We start from the raw sequence: 23,138 nt of genomic DNA, 5'->3' as shown, positions 1-23,138 counted from the left end.
TGGGCGCTACAGCAACTCCGACCTTCTTCGAACGATAGCTGTCAATCAAGGTACAATGATGCGTGTGGGTGCGACCGCGTTGAAAGCAACTCATTGACAGCAGCAACACTGGAATGAGGGCAACCGAGAAAAAGACGAGACATTTGAGAAATCATCCCAGGAAAAAAAAATGATATCTGTGGTATCGGATACGACGCTGGCAGGTAATCGACGCAATCAGCCATCTTGCTTCTGTTTAGTTCTCTTGTGCACCGCGCCACGCCCTCCGTTAAGGATGTGTCCTTGATCACGGTGGTTCTCACAGTCCATCCTGAACGGAAACCGGTTCAAGGACCAGAGCTCATGTGGTGGAGAATGGGTACAAATGAGTGGAAGTCGATCGGGGCCCGTTCATTTACATGACTTATTATAGTGGAAAAGCAGAGGTGTTATTAATAATAATAACAGTCCCGCTGTTCTGTGAAAGTGTCCCAGTAAGTAATGACAGTGAAGTAAGGGTCTACTCGTACGTCATGCCCACAGACTCTTAATCTGGACTAATCATCCAATAAGCGAAAAACTCCAGTGTGTGTGTGTGTGTGTGTGTGTGTGTGTACAATGGGTGTCTAAGCTTCTTATTTACAGTAATTGGGTCACAGTGTGCATGCAGCTGGATTACACACGGACACTGTAATGTGTCTAACCGGTAGACATAAGCAATCGCTCATGATTTTATTTTCACCCGAGTGAAAGGATGACGTTTATTTATTGAACCTAATCTCAGTCCATTCATGCTTTATGCGTCCCTGAAAACACCTTCAGTCCCAACTCCAATCTTTCCTCCTCTCACCTTATATCCGCTGCTGCCTATCCACCCTTCATTTAGCTCTGTCTCCGTCTAGTACTGGTAGGTGGAGGTGGAGGGAGCGATAGAGGAAGAGATGAATGGAAGCAGCAAGTGGAGAGAAGACAAGAGAAGAGGAGGCAGAGAGAGAGAGGGAGCTACTGTGTTTCCATATCGGTTTAATGATTTGTATGGGTGAGGAAGCTCATCCTGGTTAAAAAATAGCAGCAGCCTCTTTTTAACAATGTGCTCGGAGTCATGCAATTGGCTGTTTAATAACAAGCGGCGGGGAGACGGAGAGGCGGACCGACGATACAGAGGCAGAGAGGGAGAAGCTCCGCTGACGCAGCGCGAGTCTGATCAACCAAATAACACCGACTGTGCAAGTAGTGGTGGTTAAACAGGATCAAAGATGTCGGAGAAATAAACAACACTTCCCCACTGCCGACTACAAATCTTAACAATGTTTGTGCGACATGGTGAAATGAATAAAATGTCTGGGGCTTTGTGATTGATTGATACACCTACATCCATCTACAGCCCGTTGAGCAAAGGCGTTTGGTTCCTTGTGTTTTTTTCAGTACAGCTGAAAAAGGGATAGATACATTTCTTTACATTTCATTTTTACATACAACACTGTACTGGCATGTTGGTCATAATTCCCTCTTTAAAGCCACAGTGTGTAATTTTTCTGGCGGCATCTGGTGGTAAAGTTGCAAACCGCAACCAACTGAGCACCCGACAGGGGACACTTCATGGTGACGCACCGCTCATTCCATTTCCGGCAGCGTTGAAAGTTCAACATGAGGGCGACGTATTCTGGAGCGTTTTGTGCAACAACCGTGTTCAACATGGCGACTCACACGGAGGTCGGGTCCACCTCATGTAACCATATTTAAGTCATTCAAAGTTGAAGAAAAATGTTGGTTCTTTGTTGCAGGTGATTATACATATATGAACACATAGTTATGGACAATATATTCAATGTCTGTGAGTACGTTCTTCTAAATATTATACACTGTAGCTTTAAGGAACGTTGCAGCGCCCTTCAATCTTGACTCGTCAGCATGGTCACATAGAGGCAGTGATGAACTGATTTCAATCCCCCTCAATCTGTTCCATTCTTCCTCTAATTATAGCCACCGTCGGTCAATGCCATCACAAATGAGTCGACATGTTGGATGCACAGCAGCCATTCGTGACCTACTGTGGTTTCAGGGTCACAGTTCAAGTGGAAGTCACAGTGCGTCCAAACGGGTTTTTGGTACAGGGATGCGTACCTTCCAGCTTTGGCCTGATGATAATCGCCACACCAGAGATGCTGTACATGGATTAGCGATCAAGTGAAACACCGCCTGACACAGTGTGCACACAGGCTGCACACTGAAAGCAGCATGTTAGCAGAGCAGCAGCTGCAGCGGGCCAGTCACGCAGGAGGCTTTCAGGAACAGAACAGAATGCACGAATTGCAGAATGCATGGTTCTTTTCAGCGCTCAGAGCCCGATACACAATAACTGCAGCTACGCCTGTTAAACATACATCGCCATTGTTCCCTCAGACACGTGTGAACTGGCTGCCTCAGGTCCCTTTTCTCACAACACTACAAAAGAAGAGGAGGTGACACAGTCTAAGGACTTTTTCTTTTGACTCTATTATCACAATTAGTGTCTGTTTGGTCCAATTTAAAAATACAAGGTCTCATTGAGCCATGTCAGTTAATTCACTCCAACCGTAAATGTGTCAGGGGGTTGTCGTCTAATTCTTGCTTTATGTGCGAAATGATGGAGAAGTCCTGGGGAATGTTTTGGGCCTGAATTGGGTGACATCTTGGAAGAATGCATCCAGGTCACTACATAGAGTACATAGAAAGAAATAGGCAGCAAACATAAAAAAAGAAACAGCAAAAACGTTAAAGTTAAACTCCAGCAAAGGTAACACCTGAGGCTGTTTGACTGAAACAATGATCAGGGATGCATTGCAGAAAAAGTTTGAAATGAGCACACCAGTCTGTTGATTAAAAGATGAATGAATCAGAAATATGTCTTTATAAAACCAGCTTGCAAAAACTTACATTTTAAATCCATTTTTTTTGGTCTAGCATTAGATGTCACTTAAACTAAATCACTAAAACTAAACACCTGACATACCACGCTCACGAGAATGAGATGGGCGGGCCCCAAAAACACACTGTAATGACATAATCAAAAGAGCGAGAAAACCAAGGAGACAGACTTGAGAGAGAGCGAGAGAGGGAGGGGGGATAATAAAAAGATTGAGACAAAGGTAGCGAGAGGTTCTCATAATTGGCTATAATTAATTGGCATCTCATTAATCACATTCTCATCTAACCTAGCGTCTCCCTCCGCCGTGCCAGACAATGGGCAGAGGGCGGTGTATATGCATATGTGTCATGAGCAAACAGGGTGTTCTGTAGCAGCAGTTAATGGAATGTGTGGTTATCAAGGCAAACAGGCTTCATTAAGTCCAGTGTAATGACCTGTGTCACATTTCATCTCATCCCCTCTCTCCCTCTCTTCTGTCTGCCTCTTCCCTCTCACACTGAGAGGTGTGTTGCAAAGGGAAATCAGTGTGTTGCAAAGGGAAATCGCACAGAAACGTTTCTTTTGGTAAAAAGAAAAAAACATGCTGAATCGACATCGCTCAAGCTCAGAAGTATCGTCCCTCGTACTGCGGCATTTTCAAATCTGCGGTCCCCTGTGGCCAGGAGTCATGTCTATATTTATGATGTATTCATGATGTCAGGAGGCTAACGCTGCGCCCTGCGAATCAGAGCGACCAGCCGAGGATGATCCCGACTGTCCGCATGATGGGCGAGCCCCTTCACATTTTCATTTACATATGTGGGAAGGGTCAGCGCAGGCATCATCTTCTAATAGTGCCGGTGATCCTGCTGTGGGCCTGACAGAGACAGTTAGAAGACCACAAGTCTAGACAGAGTCGGCGCTCTCTCCCAGCTACACACCAGGACACTACCCGAGTAGAACGAAGTAGCACCATGACATGGCTAGAAGTGTCTCCTTCGTTCTGAGAGGGTTGTGAGAGGACAGGCCTTGAGGTCATTAAAATCAAATGTCAAATTGTGAGTGGGGGGCGAGGGAGGGAACAGTTTGTCAGCATGTCCCCTCCCTCGGTATCACCACTGAAGTGCCCTTGAGCAAAGATCCAGGGCCTCCGGAGCCGTCACTGAGTTGTTATTGAGCAGCTTCCAGGTGTGAGTGTGACCATCGTCTTCATTAAAGGGGCAGTAAGCGATTTCTTCGCCGCAAACAGAACCGACAGCTGACGAACGGTGAGGGAAATATTCGCAGATTTTTAAATAACGTGTATTGCTTTAGAATCGCTTACTGCCCCTGAAACAGCTCTATCCACATTAGTACGTCGACATTTGAAAACGGATCACTGCTGCTACCTTCACACCCTCCCTCCACACTACTGCGGAGTTTCCGGGAGCCTAAGACTGAAGTTTGGAAACGGTGCTCGTCCGGTTTTAGATTTAAAACGCCAGGGGCTGGGTTGTAGTATGGACGGTCCAAAAACGCCGCTGCCGTCACCGCCATTCGCTTTCTGCTTGGTTCCTATCAGTCACGACTCGACTACCAGCGGGGAAGGCAAAGCCTTGCAAACCCTAAAGTTCAAGTGCTAGTTCCACCTCGTCCTTGGTCCAAGGAAAGAAATCCCTGCTCTTACTTTTCACCACAGTTGTTTGACGTTCGTAGTGTTTTGTGCAACCAAGTAACCAACTGCAGAGTAGACGACCTGCTTTCTGTTTACACCGGCACGCACATGATCAGTGTGTGCGAGTGGTGATGTGATATATGTCTCTCCGTCGTGGACGGGGATCGATACTGACACGGAGCTGAAAAAGGCTTCTGTGGACGGAGGTTGTTTCAAAGCGCCGTTTTAAAATGAAAGACGTAATAGGACGGATGTGGCCAACAAGAGGAGACGGCAAAGGTGACCTGGATTTTAGTTTATAGTTTAAAGTTGTGTTATTGATGTAAAAATATGTACACTATGTGGTTTGTGCACAAGCACAACTCAACAAAAAAACGAACCCCACTAGAGAATAATTTGACCTGAATGCAGTGTCAAAACACAACAACTTACTGTCCGAATTCCCTCCATCCTTGTGGAACATGAATTCAGCATCTCACTGTGTAGGAAGCAGTACTGCAAACAAGTGACTGATGCTTTTTTTGGCAGTCACGAGCGTGAAAATCAAGAATAAGACATAATAAAAGTTGGGGCCCAGGTAACATATTTTGGGTGAATCACAGGAGGAGGGATGAGGCAGAAGGAGTGACTGGACAGGGCACGGCAGTCAAATTCAAAAATTCCAAAGCAGAGGCCGAGAGAAGTGAAGTCACTGCAGGTCAGACTATCCGGCCAAATGGAAGACGACGACGTTGTGTGAGACGCACGCAGACATGGAGGCGACAAACTTAGGACCGTGCCAGAGGACGCATGATGAATTCCTTTGGCTGCAGTAGAAATAACCCCCCCCCCCCCCCCCGCTTCCTCTCTCCCTTGTTGCAAAGGTACAAATTACTCTCAGTCAGATTATGTATCGCACAGAAGATATTCAGGTCGCTAAAAGGTTACGCTGGCATGCTTGGTAATAAATTTTGTTTTACTTGTGTTGCTCTATTACCACTCCTTTATCCCCATCTGTATTCATTTGCCGCTTTTCTTTTTTTAACGCATGCTTCTTTCTTTTTTATATATTTTCTACTCTTAACTTTCCCGTCAAACTTCTTCCCTCCCTCCCCCATCCTCTTCTTTGCTTCTTCTCTGCTGGTTTTCACCCTGAGCGCGAGTGACACAGTGACACAGTGACACCAGACACCGATTCCAGAGTCACCCGACTTCTGGTGCAACGTTCTTGAGCGAAGCCCCTGGGCCGCAACTGCTCCTATAGCTGCGTATTAGTTAACAGTGGAACACCGCTGGGAGTCAATTGAGTGTTTCTAATGAACAAACTCTTCTGGGCAGGAAGTAGAGGTGAGGAAAGGCTTCGGTGATCAGATCATTGAATTATTATCTGCTCAGTGGCTTCTGATTATTGTGATAAAATTACATGAGTCAGTAGGAGTACATTTTCTGAAGGGGGGGGGGGGGGGTGACACGAGTGTGTTTGTGTGTGTGTCAGCAGAAATAGCACAGAATCACCAGACACAATTAAAAGTGCACATTAACACACACAGTCTGTACAGGGCGACACTAGAGGGTTTGTGTTTGCAGCCTTGAATCACACTGTCTATGACCATTAGCGGGTGTTTCAGCTGCACACAAGCTTGAATATGCACTACAACACTACAACACACACACACACACACACACACAAGCGCACACACACTGTCCTTATTATAAATACACCCAGTTGAGCCTCGGAGCACAATTATAATCAAGTTTCCATCCAAGTTTAGCAACAAAATGAAACAGGATTTCCAGGGAATTAAAAGAACGCCCCAGCGGGTTAATGTGCTTTTCAAGCCGCTGCTGCTTTGCAAACGATGGCGGCTCTGTGCAACAGTCGGTGGCTCTATAGTCCTGTGGTCGAGTGGCATTAAAAACCGTTGCGGCAGAGGACGATGACGGACGGAGAGTGTGTAGAAAACGTGCTGGAAATCTGGCAACACTATTTGTTTCATGGCATGCTTCATGTGCGTCAGGATTCCGTCACTCCACCAGTGTCAGCCAAGCCGGGGAAAAAAAACTAATTCTGATTTCCACACTTTTGTGCAAATTTGAGATTAACAAAAAAAAGGAGGAAGTGTAATGCGGGATAAGAAGGATAAATGGACAACCAGGAGGGGCTGATTTACCACCATATGGTGGCAAATCAAATAAGGCCCACGATGCTCTGAGGTTAAAAGTATTTGAGGCGTACCTCCTATCACTGGTAGAGGCGCTAGTTTAGGGAACGGTCAATTAGGTCGTATTTTACACATACGACATAGTTCCTCGTATGAGGTGGAGGACTCGTTGGTCTTTATGTTTGACGAAAACCACAACCCCGACCTTTACCAAAGTACTTTTGTTTGCTGAACCACAGTCTGGAAGTGAACGGTGGTCTCTGGTTGCCCACCATCCCCCCTACCTTTTGTTACCTGGCCAGCGATTTCATTAGGAGTATATTTGGTGTTAGTGGAACATAATGTAACTTCTAGGAGACCCAGTTGGCTACAGTACTTTACTACATACCAGGACTTACTCATGAGTATCCATGTTATTTCATGGATCCCTGTCCATCGTTCACAATGTCCCACAATGTTCCCATCTTCCTCTCACACAGAGGAGGCGGGAGGTGTGTTATTCCGCAGCGGACACTTTGACTTGTCGTATCAGGACAAGCACAGGTGGCACTAACAACATCAATGCGAGCGCTCCTTCATCTCGGCGTCCCGCGCGGGGAGCCGCGACAGTGACACGGGCCCCGGAACTGGAACACGTGAACGGAAAGAGGCAGCAATTAATATTAATAATCACAACTGCTCCCGCCGCGAAAATGTCGGCAGACCGGCTGCTTGCTCGCTCGCTCTCGGAGGTCAGTGGGCCACAGCTGGTTTGGAGCGCGCAGCCTTTCACTTTTCACCCCCAGCAAATAAAAAAAATTAAAAAGGGCGGTGATAATGCTCTGTGGCACCTTCACCCTGTGATGAAGGGTCAGGAGACGTTTCATTTACACGGCCCATCTGATGTGCTGATGTACTTCTCTTCAAGGTTGACATTTTCTCCCACACCAGCATCATGGCGCAATCTGGTCGGAAGAATCCAAAACATTTGATATTTTTGGATTATGTATCAAAGTTTTTTTTTGTTTTTTTTTTCAAGTATGGTAGATGGTGAGTGAGCTCTGCTTGGTAAACAGATTGTATTCCCTGCTTATTGGATTTCTCTGTGCAACGGAGGACGCGGATGATGAAATGTGCTGTTCTTTGCAGACCACAGATAATAATGCGCGGATAAAGTTCGTCAGAGTCAAACAAAGTTTCTTCATAATCTTTCACTGTGGCTAACCAGGCTTAAAACCATTTGCATAATCACGCCACTTTTTTCTCTTCTCCTCAAGTTGTTTTTTATTTGTCTTGTACTTTTTCTTGTTTTTCCTTGCCTGCCTCTCTGTCAGAGGTATCGGTGCGTGAGAGACAGAAGGGTCTGCATCTTAAGGTCGTCTAATGCAATTAACTTGACCACTGGGTTTTCTGTGTGTTTGCGCACACGTGTGTCTGTGTGTGTGTGTGTGTGTGTGTGTGTGTGTGTGTGTGTGTGTGTGTGTGTTCCTGTTAGAATGAGACAGGGCCAGACACAAGGAGAGGAAGTTAACATTGATGGTCTTTTCAGCAAGTATGTGTGGTAAGGTGAAAAACGTGGGTGTGCCCATTTTCAACAACAGTGGACAAATGAGACACGTGTTTGTGTGTCAGGGTGTGTGTGTATATGCATAATGAACCTCTTGACTTTCCTTATTTTCCAGACCAGTGGCTGAATCATGTTAAATCATGTCTCAAGTGGAAGAAAACAAAGGCTATCAAGTCCAACCAAATACACACACAGACACACAACACACACTATTATTTTACAACACACTATGAAGTAAGTTTGCACATACACTTAATTCTCAAAAGTACTGTAAAACTGGTGCTGTCCGTCCATTTCCCTTCCATGAAACCAAGCTGGCCAATGGTATCGTTGTAAACCACCTGCACTTGCATTTCAGCCGTCCGAGACAAACAAGAGAGGGAGAGACTAATTGTGGCTCTTGCAGTCTTGTGTTTGTCCCTGTCTTCATCCAAAGGCACAAGATCAAACCAAATATTTCGCAGACCCGACTGCTTCTATCGCCCTCTCTGAGGTCCATAGCGTCTCCCTAATGTTTAGTGTCTTTGGGCCGGTCGGACACCAGAGCAAAGCCAACATGTCTCTCAGCCAGCTTCAGAACAACACAATGGTCAATTTTTAGCAAATGCTTGCGCCCTTCTGAACACCCATGTTGGTCTTACTGCGAGGCGTGGTTGGATTATTGCTATCTTGAGGCAGTGGACACAGTGATTGTACATCATTTTGCCAATAAAAACCCTCTGGTCTGAGCCAGTGTTGCAGAAGTTCAGTGTTATTTTATAGGTGCATTACTAAGATACATAGGTGGGTGCAATACGTTCATACACCCTGCTTCTTACACACACACAGATGATCTGCTCGTACATATAGTAAAGCTATTTCCTCTGCAGGGAGATCCACCGTTATATTCACCAAGGTGCAAGCACACCTGGCTTTCAAAGGCAATGCGAGAGTGTATTATGGGCTACGCCCCAAACTCCCCCATGATTAGTTAGGAAAATACAGTAAGTTTAACCCCTTTTAACCATGAGTCTGGTGCAGCAACCTTTTTTCCACAGTTAAACTAGCCTCTTTGATGTGCTGCTGCATAATACCCACTCTGCTAATCCTTAAGAAGTGAACAGGTTGTTCAAAATGATTAATTTGAATATTTAATGCTATTGCCTACTTTCATCACTCCACACATCTGTTTGGAGTAAAATGCTAAAATAGCCGAAGTCAACTGATCCTGAACACGTTGAAGTTTCATTCACGAGGTTAAAATATGTGCTTATGTCACAAAGGAAAAACTGAGCTGATTAACCCCCCTCCCCTCCCTTCACATAGAGGCCAAAGGTCAAAGAGGCCAAAGTGTCAGGTACAACAGGGGGCTCAGTGTCTTGCTGATGGATAATGCAGCAAGGTGGACGTCTGCCGGACCAGAGACATGACCTTGACCTCCTCTCTTCTGATGGAAGGACAGATTATCCCTCTCTTTACTCTCTAGGGAAACCAGAGGTTTTACGTTTTTAGCCATGCCAGCAGAATGGCTCGCATGATGGAAATGTTTTTCCAGTTGTTCCACAACTTTGGTCGAGAAAACCTCTCAAAAAAATTGTGATTCTGTCCCGAATAAACACATTCCTTCCCATTATGTCTCTGAATCCAGAGGTCCAGAGGACAAGCGTGCGATGCAGCAATAATTATGCAACACAGAACCTCAACAAAACCATGGACAGTAAGAAAAAGTAAGGTCAAATCATATTTACATGGTTTCATGACTTTGAAGTAAGTTGCCTTATCAGGGTTACTGATATGGTTGAGCTGATGATAACAATATACACCCATTTAAGACACGGTGATGGTGCACCACCCAGTTCCTTAGTTTCACTGCACTCTTTGAGCACTTTTTTCATTACTTTACCGCCACGTGTAAATAGATAGACTGAATTAAATAACAGCTGAAATGTGCGTGTGTGTGATAAGGGAGTAGACAACCCCAATTTCCTCGCTGTGATTTATCGGTTCAAGGACATAGTCGGTTGAAAACTCACTATCTGAGCTGTCTGTCACTCTTCTTCTTCCTAGCCTTGCATTGTCTGTGTTTATCCTCTGTAGTGTCCAGGAAACAGAAAACCGTGCTGAGAAGTTTGTTCCAATGCGGTTTCCCTTTCATCCAAGAAAAGGACACAGCGGTTTCACCATTGGAAGCGCCATTTTTGTCACCATCGGCTGATTGAGCAAACTTTAAGGACATTAATTAGCACAAGAACACGACAATGTGCTTCTGCTCTTTCTACAAGGATTTTTCAGGTACAGCAATTCATGGCAAAATCCATATCGGGTATCTATCAAAACTGCATGGATGTGGAGATTTTAAAAAAAGTCTTTAACTGTGACACAAAGAAACTTGACAGGGGATGAGTTTGTTCTCCCTGTGCAACAGAGGCGTTCTCCGGGTGATATACTGTATGTTCCAAGTGTGACCCCAGGTCTGCACTTTGGAAACTTGTTCTCCTGCACAGACCAATTCCATCATACCAAATAATTTATGATACAATACACAGGCTCCATCCGAGACAGTTGTCAAAGGAAAAACGGATCATCAGTCATTTTCCAGCAAATGCCACAAAACAACATATGTTTGCTTTTTTGAGTGACAAGTGTGGTTATGGAATCATTGTGCTCCGTTTCCCTTATATTTCTTCGCTGTCTTGTTTGTTCTCTCCATGTTTGGTCTGTGCTCTTATTTGTGCGTGTGGTTTTCCGGGCATACCACCAGCATACCTGGGCCTAATCACCTATTCAACTCAACAAGCGAGATGCAGTTTATACGAGTCAAGATTTGGCCAGGTCCTCATACCCACTCTGTGCTAGAAAACTCTACGGCAGCCGTTATCATCTCAAAGGGGCAGTAAGCAATTCTAAAGCAATACACTTTGAATATTTCCTCACTGTCAATTAGCTGTCGCTTTTGTGTGAGCACCCCCAAAAAATCTGGGTTTTCGGCTCAGCCCAGGCTCTGTAAATTGAACAAAGAAATGGTGCGGACCGCACCACGCAACAGTGCGTGTGCAGTTTGTAAACATCACTCGTTGAAAGTAGAAAATAGAAACGCGCTAGCGGGTGGCGTTTAGGGCAAGTGGTTAGTGCGTCGGACTGCCATAACGGAGGTCAGAGCAGTAAAATCACGACAACCACTGAGAGAGAAACGAGCGTTCTCCAAAATTGCCTACTGGCCCTTTAACACTCTGTTTTGTGTTTTTTCGCCTGCTCTGTCTCTGTACTTACACCTGTCTACTTGTGCCCAAGACCACTCGCCTCTCAGACTATATGTACCTGCAAAGCTCAGATTCCTCTGCTCTGCATTCCTGCCTGCCACGCCTCATTTTCTGCTCCGTCGGTTAAATTCGGATTCTGGAAGACTCACCTCGCCATAATTCCCGGTCTCAGTTACCTGACAAACTGCTCCCTTCAATCGGAAAAAAATACCTGCTCCGCTTTCTGGACTATGTTACCTATAAGCTCCTGTTCACAGTCTCAGCTCTTGTTGCCAGTTCTCTCAATAAATCCCTTCAAACTTCACCCGCTTCCGTCTCTTTCTTCTGCCTCAGAGAGCCCAGTGAATTCTCTCGGATCATAACACACAGTCCTCTGGCAAAGGAACAAAGGCTGCCATGCTGCTCTGGAGTTGTCTGCGTGGAGAGGAAGTACGAACGGATGGTTTGGTCAAACCTATTTTCAAACCATGTCATTTATGTGCCTTGTCACTGATAGTAGTTACATCAAACACTTCTGTTCGGGAGGACAGCTGTGAATGACATATTTTGCCATTTAATTTGAAGAACCCATGGGAGCCTCCGGATACGTTGGTGGTACAGTTAACTGATTGTTTGTCAGTGTATGTAGCTGAACCTTAACCCTTACCCACCTGTGATCAGTGGGATGAGTCGAATCAAAGAGCCCGAATGACATGGACAAAAACACAGAGCATTTTGATTGTCAGTAATTCCACAACCACACTGTCACTCCTAAACAACACAGAGGCTTTTTTTTGAGTCGACTCCCTTATTGACAGGATGACATCCTTTGTCAAGTTATATGACATCACAAAACAGAGTCATGTGTGCACCTCTACAATAGCAGTTCACCTATCGACAACTACTTGGTTAAGATTCGCAGAAGTCCTTCACCTCAGCCTCCTCACTAAGAGGTTACTGTACAGTATGTGGTGCTGTCATCATGTAACACTGTCATTTTCCTCATGAGGATTTTTATTCTAAGAGAGATGAGAAATTACAAGGAATTTCCCAGTTTGGAATCAATAAAGTACATCTATATATATCTAGAAAAGATAACCCTAATATTTCATTCAGAAAATATGTAAGTGATGATTTACAAATAACGTGTGGCAGGTAGCATGACTCATTCCTTTTACATTCTAACTGTTTTCTGTCAAACCACATCAGCGTATGCAACATTTAACTATAATGATTTTTTTCAAACAGTAAATTCAGTAGTTTATGACTCGCTTAATCTTTCTTTCGCATCTGCATTTTTGGTATGAGTTTGTTGCTAAATAAACAGAATCTGTTGAGCTTATCTATAAAGAGTATTAAATCTTCCAAAACAAGAATTTTATATTTTCTTTAGAAATAAATTCGCGAAATGTCACAATTCTCCATTTTATAATGGAAGGAGACAAAGGAAGCCACATTATAACTTCCCAGATATCATCTGAATGAAAGAGATTATATTTAAGAAGCTCTTCATTTAGCAGGAAACAGTTAAAGCATTGTCTCTCGGTTTGAGCAAAGTGATTTGATTTGAGTTGAGGGACAATGTTCAGCCCTCATCACTGAAAGCTCCTGGCACCTTGATGCCACGACCTTTTTAGAAATATAAGCGTGCCCCGAGCCCTTTGCCCTGGATTGCTGTGGGGATGCAATCCGGGCGTAGTCTAAAATTGGCGTCATGCATCTTTTAAATGTAACAGTGAATATGCACGGAGCTCTGACATTAAGATGAATGAATTCTTACTCTCAAACATCCCAAAACAACAGCAAAATATTCTGTTCTTGGGGATGTTTGTCTCTTTCCCCTCTGTCCCCTACCGTCTCCCTGTCTCGCTTTCAAATTAAGCTGCAAAGTCATGTTGATAGGAAGAGTGTGTATCCTTATTATGTGTGTGTGAGAAAGTGTGTGTGTGCGGTGTTGTGGTAACCTCATCGAGTCCCGCTGTGTTTGGAGAACAGAGCCAATTTCACAATGAATTAGGAGGTGGGTCTCTAACTAGGTCATGGGCCCTTACCACACGCACCAAGAAAAGAAAAAACCCAACAACAACAACAACACACATGCGCACACGTGTGCCAAATTGAGAGAGAGAGGAGAGCAAGGAATGGAGAGTGAAATTAAAGGAGAGGAGAACACTAAAACACTGCATGGAAGGAAACAACAATATCGTCTAACATGAGAGTGAGAAGAGGATGGAGAGAAGACGAGAGACAGAGGAAGTAAAAGGGAAAACAATAGCGTGACAGTGGAGGGACAGGTAGCGAGAGCGGAAAAGAAAGACATTGAATCTTATAATGTGTCCCATGTCCTACAGGGAGAGAGAGAGATTGTGTGTGTGTGTACGCGTGTGCGTATGTGTGTGTGCGCGTGGGAGGGGGGAACTGTCATGCAGGGGAAGTAATGTTGCATTATAGGCTTCACATTATTCCAACGAGGTTATAAACATTTTGCGCCACAGTAAATCCCCTCTCTTTCTTTGTCCTTCCGTTTTCCTGTCTCTCCATCTCCGCCTCCCCGTCCCCGTCTGTCTCTCCTCGCGCACAGTCACAAACACATACAAATACAAAGGCACAGGAATCCTCGGCAGTGTTAAATTTAGCCCGAATGCTGTGTACTTATGCCAACACACATTTTACTTTGAAATGCCTCTGAAATATGGATGAGGCTTTTTTTTTTTTTTTTTGAAACATGGCTAAGGGGGGGCGAAGAGACTGAGAAGAAAAGAAAAGGAAAGAGAGAGAGAGAGAATTGGTAGAGGAAAAAGTATGCAGAAGAAGACGACGATGATGTCACCTGCAGTAAATCTAGAAAAAATGTATGTTAACTGGAGCCACACAAGGTCAGGGAAAACAAACAGTATGTGGCGTTGAACAGATGCTAACTCGCTACATGTCCAAGTTAGTTGAATGTGTGCTCAAGAAAGCTACCATGTAGCCAAAGATGGCTGCCCCTGGTCTATACAGTGATGCTTGTAGGTTTCCATCCACCTATGTGTATTTCTAAATAAATAAAAAAAATTAGAATACAGATGAAAAGTTATTGGGACTAGTGATTAAATCTTTCACTGTGGCAGAGAGGACACCGTAACCTTCCTCATCAGAAAATATTAAACACAAATTTATGATTTCAACTCACACGTTGTAAAGACGTTACAAATCTAACTGTCAGCTTATTATTAGAGAGTAGCCTAGCAATCAGGTCTACCTCAGCAATATCTACTTCACTGGCTGTTTACTGAATAACAGCGGCCTGATAGGTGAAGCTGAAATTAATTCTCATCTATTATGAATGGAACGTGTCTTGTGCCGTTTTGTCCATGCAAGGAGGGGGATAAACTCATTCCACCAATCAGGACACGTCGTGATGGCATCAAAAACCGGTGAACAGGATGAATATTTCCTGACGATCAGGGCTCTATTCTGAGATTTGACTCTGGACTCCACAGTTATGCCCAAGAATCTACAGTATTAATCATTATGGATTCCCCATGTTTTTTTCAGAAGTCTGTTCACAATAACATAGGATAAATAATAATACAAAATAAAAAATATATATATTTTTAGAAAACTCCTAGCCCCTATACACATGAAGCTGAAAGCCATTGTTTCATGCTCTGACATGTTTCATTTTCCATCGAACAGAATGTGTGTGTCTGCGATTACAATTCACTTAAATTGTTAATAGATTGCACAATTATAGCTGATTTTTTTTACTACACAGTCCCTTCAGTGCTGTCCTGTTTACGTTCACTGTCCATTTCCCAAGATGTAGACTCAGTTGTCCTAATGTTTGGTATTATACACACATAAAGACATGTGCACTCACAGTGTCAGATACATCATGATACACCTACTCTTGTTTGTACAGGCTTGTGGGCAGACACACACACGGGCTTGCATGCATGCACACACACGCGCGCACACATGCACACACACATAGCTGTGGTGCAGGAGAGTAACAGATTTTTCCTGAAGGCAGCTCAGGGCTGGTGGAGCTCTTCACTGTGGGACGGAGAGGATAAAAAAACAGGATTAGAGAGTTCAGTCTGTCTGATTCTCTCTGTCCCTCTGTCTGAAAAATAAAGAAACAATGATTTATGTCTCTCACTTCTGAAGACTCTGTCAATCTTGACCATTACAGTGACATGATTCAGTGGATGATGACGACCCCACCACTGGCTTCATTATTATTATCATGATTATTATTTTTTATAATGTTCTTTTTTCATTTTCACTTATTTTGTCACTTAAATTAACCGTATGAACCTGTATCATTTAAGAAAAATTAGATTACAATCATTTAGCAGACTCTTTTGTCCAAAGCGACTTACAATAAGTGCATGTAGATATTACCCAAAAATTGCAAGAATCAAAAGAGTACATAAACATTTGTCAAATAGGCAAAAAAACCCAGCTTCAAGTGCTTTTTAAAAATATATATATAATAAATTCAGGGAGTAAGGTGCAGTCTGAACAAGTGAGTTTTCAGTCTGCGACGGAAATTAATCTCAATGTCTCATTTACAAATAAATCCTACATATCTCTCATGTCTCTAGCATCCTCATGAATGTTTCAGGGAATGTTTTTTCTGGCTTAAATTTGTGATAGACTGATAAACAGCTTTACAACCCTCCTTCCCTAGTTTGCTCTATCAGTCTATTCATCTAATCATTTACATCTATGTTATTTCTATTTCGTCATGTATCTCTCCCACTTGCGCAACTGTGAAACTTCTTCAAACAACACTTCAAATTATAAGTTTAGCCATTTCCTGGCATGTTCCCACTTTTGATACCGCATTATTTTTCCTGAATTTGGTGCGTGTCTTGGTTCATTTTGTGAAACCTGAATTACAAATAAAACACAATAACCCAGGTTCAAAGGTCAGCTGATGAAACTAGCTGAGACACCATCATTTGACCTCATGCACTGTTCAGTTTTCACTTCAGGTGATATCAAGTGTTTTCTTATGAAGAGTATGATTTCAAAAGCCAGCTTCTCATTACCCTCCTCCATTCTCAATGTATCTGACTTCACTGTGCTTTCATTCAAATGTCTTGTTCTTTCCTGTCTTTTTTTAATTTACTGATTCCTTATTCCCTTTCTTGATGTGTATCTCTCTCCGTTTCCTCACTCGTGTATCTCTCCTCCACTGACCCCGGGTTACCCCTGCTCTGACCCAATCAGATCCGACCAACCCAGCGGACCGTGTATGTGCTTCATCTGTTTATGTTTGCTTCAGTATTTGTGCGTGTCTCACACAGATCACACAGAATACCAAACAACTGCATGTTGATGAACACAGCAAAATAATAATGTGGTTGAATAACGTGGGTAAGATTTCATAAAGGAGCTCTAATTTGTTTATATTAACAGGCTACTGCTGTCAAAGGTCTTTGGTCAAACTCTACATTAGCAATGATTAGCATCATCCTTTTTAACAGATAGTGATGGTACAGGCCAAAGCCTGCCATAGCTTATATGGGGTCCTAAGCAGAATTGGATTTGAGGGGCCCACACTGCCGTTGGCGGCACCAGCTTTTTTTTTTTTTACTGCTGTTGCTTTCTAGTTGCTACATGACCCCCGACCCCCAACCCCCGCACGCTATGCAGGACCGGCTCACACACTTATTTCGTTAAGTTTCACCAAAAAAGAGACTGATGCTGTCAATGTAATAAAGAGAACTCGTACTAGTAAAAACAGTCCGGGTTTCATATGACAAAGAGAAATTGCAGAAATAATTGAAGCAATATATATTCAGCATGTCTCTTACAGAACTTTTAAGTAAAGTTTAAAAAGTAGCTTACTTTATTTCCCTGTTCCTCACAGATGGTGGATGCCGTGTTGTGCCTGGTGGAGTTGCACCGGTTCGGAGACCGTGGAGGACCGGGCTATCGAAGGGGGACGCCGGCCACGTTCCACCCATGTTCGGGCTCATGTAGGCGGTGTACAGGCTGCGGTACGACCCGCCCGCTGAGGCACCGGGTGCCATAGCGCAAGCTCCCGTTTGCAGAGATGTTTAGAGGTTTGCTACAGCAACACCGAGCTACCCTCTGGCGCCGCCACTGCCCACCGCCACCAGTGCTGTTGTCAATGCTTGATCGTTCGCACACCTTCTGTACATCTAACAAACCCATAGTCAACGTTATTAGTTGTAGCTGTGTAGCTTACAACATACCAATCTCCCCTTGGGGGCCCCCTGGTGGCCACAGGGGGGCCACCAGAGGCCGCTTAGGGTATGCGTCATGCCGGACCTGCACCAGGCATCAACAATCTGTTGAAGCAGTAGGGTGTTAGTCATTATAATACTGCAGGACTCATTGAAGAGGCTCTTGAGAGCTCTTCAATTTAGCTAGATTAAACAAAGTGAATGGGTGAATAGTTTATCGTGCTGATATAGTTTGTTTTGTTGTAGTCCGTTTGTCCTAATTAAGTTTTCTGTCTTCCATCCTTTGATCGGACTCTTTGCCATTCATGCACGGATCTGACCATTTCAGCTCAGACTAGGGGACCACTTGAAATGAACAGGCTGAAAGTAAAATGTCAGCTGTGGCGATGGTTGCATAGCAATTCCAGATTGTCAGTCTACCACTTTTGTCCAGACTAAAATGTCTCATCTGTCCAACCTTTGGACAGATTAGCACACCATTTTTTTTGCAGACATGAAAAAGAAACGGAGAGACAGACATTACCCCGAATGCCAGAAAATCTGTAGATGATTGGCTGAGGTGGAAGTGTCTGTAGAAGCAAACTGCAACTGAGTGCAATGGAACCGTACATGATGTATGTGACAGGAACATCCACTTCTGCTCCACTGAAGAGACCGAGAGCAGATGCAGACGAGTACATCAGATCTGTGAGCTAATAAATACATACGACAAAAAGAAATGCAATTTTGGCATTTTAAAAATAATTAAAATTAAATTAATTGTTTTTACAGCGCACTCGATGTAACCTGACAAAAAGTAAAGGCGAAATCCATTTCACATCAGTCTCTCTGTACTGGCAGGCTTTGGATCAAATTCTATTGTGTTCCATTCTATTTTGCCTTTTTAATCACAGTACAACTGAACTCATGGCCATGCTTTACATTGAGATAGCAAGCAGGAACCATTATACAGTCAAATAATGTGACATAAGCAGTCTAGATCCGAGGATATCCCAAGGCTTGGGAACTGAACAGCATTGTAAACACAAGAGATTACCCAGCTTTTCAACAGTGTACACTCCCCTCAGGTGCAGCACTTAATTAAAAGCTGAAAAAGAACAGTAGGAAGCTTTGAATGAGGCACATCGCCAGTGTGACGTTTTACAACATTCCCTCACTATAGCGCAGGTTTCCCCTCGGCCCCAGTCTATTTCCAGATCTTCTTCCCGGCTCAGTCTATTTTGCAGGAATCAACGTTACAGCCAACAGCTGATCTGCAGGCTCCGCCTTGTGTCTTTGCTTTAATCTCCATTTAATGTTGAAAGCGCGGCAATAAAACCTGCTGCCAAGAGACACAGACCTAACTACAGGATCAAGGGCGGAGATGTTTTTTCCAAGGCCTGGCTGGCACACATTGACAGATGTCTCGGGGGCCGCTTTTACTGACACTCATTTCCAGTGAAGGCGTGCTGCTGCTGCTGCTGCTGCTGCTGCTGCTGCTGCTGCTGCAGCAGATAGCCAGCTGAAGTTGAAGAAATCCTTGAATGACCCTGTGGGATCTTTTGCGACGGCAAATGATGCCGCTGAAAGTACCGTGACACAGGGAATCCTCAGCAGCAAGTCGGATGTCAGAGATGGAAGTATACGCGAGGATAAACACCGTATATACTCACGCATGTACACAGTCACGCTTGCGGGGTAATGAAGATTGGATACGGGATGGCCGGAATTGGCCCTAAGCTCACTATTTTGCAGGAATGGGAGAGAAAAGGAGGCTGACAGGGAGAGTCAAAGGTCTTAATGTGTGACTGTAGGGAGAGAAGAGGGAGATGCAGAAAGAGGAAAGAAAGTAATAAGAGCCAGAGAGATAGTCTGGCTTTCTAAATAGGACAAGATAAAATTGGCCTCTGAGCATATTGTGTGTGTAGCATCCAGCTGACATGCACGCACGCACGCACGCACGCACACTCAGCACACACACACGGACGAATGCTGCTCAGTTCATTCAAGCTTATATTGTATCCCCATATGTTAGTTTGCTTCCCTGCTCCTTTCTGTAACTTATCTGATAATGACAAGAAACAACACACGGGTGATGCAGAAGATAAGTAGCGTGTAGAGTCCAGCAGCTTTTTTTTTAGCCAGCTCATAAAACTTCCGTGACTTTGAATCATAGTTTGAAGTGGGAGAAAATCCAACTGATGTAGACTATTTTCAGCACGGCATCATCGTGATGGTCACTGTCCCCTTGAGTCCCTATTAGCCAACAACACAGTTTATCGTGTAAGTTCAGACTGGTGACACAGTACATCTCCTTGAACACATTGACAAACCTCCCAGGGATTAAAATAGAATAAAAAAAATTCTAAGTTTTTAATTATGAGAGAAAAGGCCAAGAGAAGCATTGAATCTCAGTCTTTCTTCGCATGTACCTGCTTTTATTGCTAGAGTCTGATCTTTTGACTGTTGTGTGTGCTTAATTTCCATTTATATGAATAGTATTAATTGGAAAATGTCAATGTACAAGATACATTTGATGCTGAAATTCAGGAAACCTCTAGCACACATTGTTGCATTTTTATGCTTTTGAGCTATTTATCTTGAAATAATCTGATCACAGTGTTAAGTCACGCTTCAAGTACAACCAGAGAGATGTTCCAGTGCGTCAACTCTACATGGGCGCCAACAACAGACACGACTTCCTCAGCAGTGCGGTGAGAAAAGGTTTTAGGAAAGGCTGTGATTTCACCTTTCTGCTGTTATCTCCCTCCACATGGGCGTAAGATAAAGGGAAGCCAGAAAAATGTGGCACCGAATAATTCACTGCCAAATGAAACGATTGCCGCTCGTATTGGCTCTGCTGAACAAGAGGTGGCTGTACATCTGAACCCCAGCGCAGAGTGCAAGACTTTGGCCTTGGGATTTCGAGATTGTACGAGATATGGAGGACTAGATGCAAGACAGCGTATGCTAAAAGGAAACCACTGGTGCCGTATCCACTTTAACTCCACGCTGCTCATCTGGAAGATCACTCAGTGTTTGTGTGTGTGTGTTCCCAAAGGTTAATCTGAGTGCACGGGTCAAACAGTGTGAAATGAAACAAAGACAGTGTGTGTGTGTGTGTGTGTGTGTGTGTGTGTGTGTGTGTGTGTGTGTGTGTGTGTGTGTGTGTGTGTGTGTGTGTGTGTGTGTGTGTGTGTGTGTGTGTGTGTGTGTGTGTGTGTGTGTGTGTGTGTGTGTGTGTGTGTGTGTAGTGTGTTGTCATTGCTCGCAGACACCAACATATGGCACAACAATAAGTGCACAAGTAGGAACATAAACATAATCAAAGAGACAGTAGCTCGCACACGCGCACACACAAGTTTAATCTCATAACAGCCAAATGCAGATGTTACTGCCATTTCAAAGTTATGTCAAGACTCACCCGACGCATGAATCTCCTTTTAATCTGGGAGTAAGACAAATACACCAAACGCAGGTATGTAAATGTATTCACTTTTTTTTTTTTTCAAGCAGCTTTGCGTTGTGCATTCAAGGAAAACTTTAAAAGTGCTGCAGTAATGATGAATGATGTATCGCTGAGTCTGGGCATCTGTCAAAATAACGGATGGAGTCTCTGAGAAATCCACTGTATATTGAAAGAGGGCAGAGAACATATTTCTGCCATGGTTCGAGCCCACTGACGTTTCTATGACAACAGTCAGTTTACCAAACCCATCCTGATGGGGTCAGCTCCATGTTCGCTCATTTTAATGAACTTTTCCCCTTATCAAAATCAGACCCTATGCTCCCTCAGCCCTATGTTCCCACAAGGATTTCCCGCAAAAAATTTGGCCCTATGTTCCCTCATTTCTATTAAATTTCCCCTGCATCAAAATTAAACCCTATGTAAGGCCGAGGGAAAACAGGACTGAGGGAACATAGGGTTGAGGGAACATAGGGTTGAGGGAACATAGGGCTGAGGGAACATAGGGTTGAGGGAACATAGGGTTGAGGGAACATAGGGCTGAGGGAACATAGGGCTGAGGGAACATAGGGTTGAGGGAACATAGGGTTGAGGGAACACAGGGCTGAGGGAACACAGGGCTGAGGGAACATAGGGTTGAGGGAACATAGGGTTGAGGGAACATTGGGTTGAGGGAACACAGGGTTGAGGGAACATAGAGTTGAGGGAACATAGGGTTGAGGGAACACAGGGCTGAGGGAACACAGGGCTGAGGGAACACAGGGCTGAGGGAACACAGGGCTGAGGGAACACAGGGCTGAGGGAACATAGGGTTGAGGGAACAGGGTTGAGGGAACACAGGGTTGAGGGAACATAGGGTTGAGGGAACACAGGGCTGAGGGAACATAGGGCTGAGGGAACATAGGGTTGAGGGAACATAGGGTTGAGGGAACACAGGGCTGAGGGGAACATAGGGCTGAGGGAACATAGGGCTGAGGGGAACATAGGGCTGAGGGAACATAGGGTTGAGGGAACACGGGGCTGAGGGAATATGGGGTTGAGGGAACACATGGTTGAGGGAACACGGGGCTGAGGGAACATAGGATTGAGGGAACATAGGGTTGAGGGAACACGGGGCTGAGGGAATATGGGGTTGAGGGAACACATGGTTGAGGGAACACGGGGCTGAGGGAACATAGGATTGAGGGAACATAGGGTTGACGGAACATAGGGTTGAGGGAACACAGGGCTGAGGGAACATAGACACGCTCCCATCCTGACTTGTTTTAGTGAACATACAATTCATCAGTTCAACATGAAGAAAGATCGGATACAGGGATTCTGTCACTACAACTGATTTTACCACCCATTAGAGTTTCCCTTCCATCGTAAAAATCCTGCGGCCTAAATATCTTTGCCAAGTGCCCCAACCAAATTAACGGAAACATTCTGCACCGCTCTGGAGAGAGCAGATACCGTGATGACCTTGATATGAGACGTTATTTGTTAGTCAAATTTAGGTTTAAAGGGAAGTCCCTACAGATGACTTTGCGTTCAGATATTCTTTTTTAATGGCGAAAGAATGGAGAAAGAGTTTCTCTGAAGGCTGCTGACACATGTTCCGCTGCCACAGAGGAAATAAAGCGTGATGAGTGAAAACTACTTTTTTAAGCTTCTCTCGGGGTATTTTTCTGCAGAAATCAACCGGGGAGCAAATCTGTCACACAGACAAAAGTGTGAGGAATGGACTCGCTGCAGTGATTCTGTCAGCCGACAAAAGGTTTGTTTCGCTTTTGTTGCTGCTCGCGGTTTTATATTTTGCAGGAAATGTAATGACAAGCTGGCTAACATGAGTGGCATTTCGCCTGTATAACTCATTCGTCAACACTGTAATGTATGAAAAGAGGGTTTTTACAGCAAACCACTTTAGTATATCTAGGTCCCCTTTAAGAAACTGTTATGTGTTAAAAATATAGTCACAAGATGCTTTTGAAAACCAAAACTTAGTCCAGTTCAAGTCTTTTCTCTCAAAACCATCACCTGCTGACTTCAACAATAGAAAATCCACAAGCTGCCACTCCAT

The 23,138-nt window shown here is 44.2% G+C and overlaps 1 protein-coding gene across 2 annotated transcripts in view; it reads right to left on the bottom strand.

The window, feature by feature from the left end:
* The window catches only part of il1rapl2 (interleukin 1 receptor accessory protein-like 2), a 344,386-nt gene that overhangs the window by 87,104 nt on the left and 234,144 nt on the right, over positions 1-23,138 (bottom strand). The gene's annotated exons all lie outside the window — the stretch shown is intronic.

This window comes from Scophthalmus maximus, chromosome 9 (genome assembly GCF_022379125.1).
Source record: "Scophthalmus maximus strain ysfricsl-2021 chromosome 9, ASM2237912v1, whole genome shotgun sequence".
Classification (NCBI taxonomy): domain Eukaryota; kingdom Metazoa; phylum Chordata; class Actinopteri; order Pleuronectiformes; family Scophthalmidae; genus Scophthalmus; species Scophthalmus maximus.
The sequence above is the reverse complement of the archived record's forward strand: the minus strand, read 5'-3'. Positions and strand labels throughout refer to the sequence as shown.